Genomic DNA, 4,365 nt, shown 5'->3' with positions numbered 1-4,365 from the left:
CATATGGGCATTACCCCTTTTGTTCCTCAGTTTTGCTGGGACTAGATGAGGGTGCAGCTTCCAACATGTGTCTTTAGTATGCTTAGGTTTCTTGAAATCTTCACACACTAGATCCCGCTTATCTTCCTTCTTTATATCCCTTTCTGTATCACCACCATACTTAGGTTTAACTGCTACCAAGGCTGGTGGGAAGGGCTGATGCTGCATCATAACCTTTCTCCTAGTCTCTTCACTATGCACCAAGGAGTAGGCTTGAGATAAGGTCACACTGTCCCTTGTTAGTATTTCTTGTCTCACAATATCATAGTTAGGATTCAAACCAGCTAGGAATTCAAAAACCCTATTAGTTTCAATTTGCTTTCTATGAGTCTGCGCATCCTTCTGACTTTCCCACTCAAGTGTTTCTAGGTGGTCAATTTCATGCCACAGAGCTTCCAAAGTACAGAAATAAACGGAGACTGATTTCTCTCCTTGCTTAAGGTTATTAACCTCACACTTCAATTCATAGGCCCTAGCAACATTAAGGGGTTGGGAGTAAGTCTCTTTCATGACATCCCAAATTTCCTTGGCTGTTTTTGCCCACAAATAGTTTCGCCTGATATGTAGCTGCATAGAGTTGCACAGCCATGTCATAACCAAATAGTTCTCCTGAACCCATTTGGTATACATTTGGTCCTCCTTAGATGGTTCTTTCACATCTCCCAACAGGTAGCTAAGTTTTCCTCTACCCCCAATGGCCATCATGGCCGATTGAGCCCATTCTAAGTAGTTGGATCCATCAAACTTCACAATTGTAATATGAAAAGCATTCTCAGAAATGTTACCGGAATTGCTAGTCCCAAGAACACCTTCCCCCTTATTCTTGAACTCCATTCTTGGTCAAGAATTAGCAATAAAAAACTTTTGAAGCTACTGTAATAGAACAACAACACCTAAACAACTGATAACAGTCGGCCTAGGTCTTCCAAAAACAAGGAAAAACAGAATTCTGTATGAAACCAGTTCAAATCTGATCTGAAACCAACGACAGTTCTGAATTTTAGGGTTTTCTCTCAAAACCCTAGAAAGAAAAAAAGGTTTTCCAACCGCACCTCTCAGAATAGACCAAGATGATTCTTTCAAGGTTATTCTCAAGCAAAAAAAAACTTACTTTATGAAAGAAAATCTCTGACCGCCACCTTCTGTCTGATGCAGAAACTGATCTTGGACTCTTTATCTTCCTCTGATTCTTCCTGATTATCAAGAACACAATCCACACTTTGGATAGGCGCTATAGTTTCTGATAACCTCCAAGAATCAGCCAAAAAAGGGATCCTCTTAATCTTCCAGCCCTAGGAAACTCTCATGTGGTTGGCTAGATCAGACTCACATGAGAAACCTTAATCCTTGCTCTAATACCAAGTAGTCGATCAAGACTACAATCAGTCTTGAATTCGAAAGCAAAAAGAAAGATTTCAAAAGAAAAGAAGAAGAGAGGGAGAAAAGAAGAAGCACACGAAGGGTTTTAGAAAAGAGAGAGAGAGGGTCAATCATAATGATTTGTCGACCCACTCTTAATATTTATATATGTTGACTAATTGTAAAAGGGCTGAATTGCCCTTATTGCTTACATGGCAAATAAACTAATAAAAAGCTGAAATAACAAGTTGTAACAACTGAAATAACTACCAACTAACACTGACATAACTAACAAAAAAAACATATGCTATGCTAACATATGAACACAGTGGGGTCCACATCAGTGTTCTCTACAGGCAGAAATGTCCATGCTGAGTTTTTTTTTTTGTATTAATTGCATGTTGAGATGATTAAGTGGAAAAACTAGAAATGATAGGGTCAGAAATGAAGTCATTGGAAATAATTTAGGAATAGCTTCAATAGGTGACAAAAAGAGAGAAAATATACTAAAATACTTTTTTTTTTGGTATTCATATACCAAGATGGTTTGGTGACATGTATTGAAGACTTTTGACAAAACCCATAATAAGTGATTTGTTTGTTGCAAGTTGAAGGGGTTAGAAGGGGTAGTAGACCAAAAAGGACATGGATAGAAATAGTACGAAATTATTTAAGCACTAAATATATAACAATGGAATGATGGATATAGCATTAAACAAAACAGAATGGCAAAATAGGATTCATGTAAGCCAACACCAAAAAGTTGGGATAAGAGTTGGATGATAATGATGATTTATTGGAACCTTTTGAAGGAATGGGATATCCATCACATGGACGCCCAAGTCTTGCGGAATGGAAAGGGCGAATTTCAAAAATTTCTCCCATCTTTGCAGGGAATCGAATTCCCTATAATTGAAAAACATGTTTTTCAATGATCAATCTTGAATCAAGAACCAAACCAGATCTGAACCAAAAGGAGTAGGAGGGAGGATGTACCTGATACAGAGAAGCAATATCTCCCAATGGAGGTGTTCACGCCCAAGGAATGATCCAAAATCCGCTCCCACTGAAGATGGCGCAGTGCAGGATGGAGCAGAATCAACAATGTTCTTCCAAAAGAACTTGACCCTTCGCAAGAATCAACTGAACGGCTTGTGAGTACAGCTCCAACCAATCTTTTCCCAAAAGATCGGAATTAAAATTAGATCTTGATTTTTCCCAAGAACTGGAGATCAAACTGAAGGTGATGGCGGCGGCAGGAAGGAGGCGGCAAGAGAGAATTCGCAGGGTGCAGAAATCTCTCTTCTTGTGATTTTTAGCTCTGAAGAAAATTGAACATCAATCACTAACTGTTTTTGCCCCTTTCTCTTTTCATAATCTTAAAGGGATCAGCTCCTAATCCCATTAGGAGTTGCTAATCCAAATCATATTTGGATTAGAAGTCCCTTTAAGTGATAAGAAATAACCCTTATCTTATCTGCAGATCAGATCAGCCATCTCCTAATCTAATTAGGAGGCTTCCAGATCTAAATCTTATTTAGATCTTGGACTCTCTAAGTGGATAGGGTCTAGGCCCAATCCTATCAGCTGATCCATCTCAGAATTCGCCCATTTTAATTGACTGATCAAATCAGCCCAGTTCGAAATGGGCTTAAAGCCCATTTAAAGTTATGTACTCACTTAACCTTCCAAACTGCTACCCAGTTGGGCTTCCTTGTATGGCGTGGAACCCAAACATTGATCTACACATCAGTCACATGGGTTCAGCCCAGCCTTTGTTACAAGGCCTGGCCGAATACACTGTTATGGACAGTGCACCCCCTAAAACCCATCTTATGGGCTCTATAGGCCCAACACTTACCCTAAGTGGTCCCTGGGCCAAGCCACCTTGTAACACCCAGGGACTGTGGGCAGATGCAAGATTAGCCCATCAGGTATTATCCCCAATGGTCTTACACTTAACCTCTCAGCCCATAATAATCAAACACTACCCGACAAAGGAGGACCTCTCCCTTGATTGCAAGGAACAGTGTTGCACTCTCCGCTTACATGGATCCCGGGAATTAAAACCTTTTGCAAATCATTTTGAAACCATAACATATATATATCTTTATATATAAATGTATTTTGCAAAACAAAATCTCAACAATTGAAATCGGCTGCCGACAGTCTTGGTTTCCATCAGAGAGAGTGCATCCCCGATCATTACATTTGTCCGACAAAGGGGTTGATCCTGTCACTATGATCATCCACTTAGATGAATTCTCGGACAATCCCAACATACCCAGGTTTTGACCCCCGCTAAGGATCTCACTGATTGATACATCAAAGACAGCTCAATCCAACACCTAGTGTAGTATCATAATCGAGTCTAGGGGTCAGGTGTAACTTTCCAGTTTTGCCCATCTATCTCTAAGGTCCAGGGCAATACTGGAAATCTGGTCCGGTTCAGAGGTTCTATTAATCCTACACTACATGTGCTTCGAGTCTCACCCTGGTAGCTGAGACAAGTCACCCCAACAGTTGGCCGCACATCAGTGTCACCCTTGACAGGATAAATCTCCCCAGATTTACCCAATGGCTGTGAACATTCTAAACTAACACAAGTCTCATTAAGTGTCCAATTTAAGGATATTACACAGAAACACACCACAAGAACATGAATCAAATGAGTACCTTATTTATTTACAATAAATTCATAATGTACATAATTCTGATTGAAGCTAAGGGCATACAACTGTCCAACACCTTTGACAGGGAATTCCTTGGAGATATCTAGAAAGACTCGGGAGTTTAGGCATTGTCAATAAAGTGAAAAGGAGGTTTTAGAAAATTCCCCTAAAAATAGAAAGAAAAACCATCATAATACCAAATTGTCTTCCAGCAATGACCTCAGACATAAAGCTATTACAGTAGGGCTGCATTTTGAAAGAATGCAAGTGCAGAACCAAAGTGAATTTGCACTTC

Source organism: Nelumbo nucifera, chromosome 1 (assembly GCF_055504915.1).
Source record: "Nelumbo nucifera cultivar China Antique chromosome 1, China Antique-T2T, whole genome shotgun sequence".
Classification (NCBI taxonomy): Eukaryota; Viridiplantae; Streptophyta; class Magnoliopsida; order Proteales; family Nelumbonaceae; genus Nelumbo; species Nelumbo nucifera.
This window is presented reverse-complemented; position numbering follows the sequence as displayed.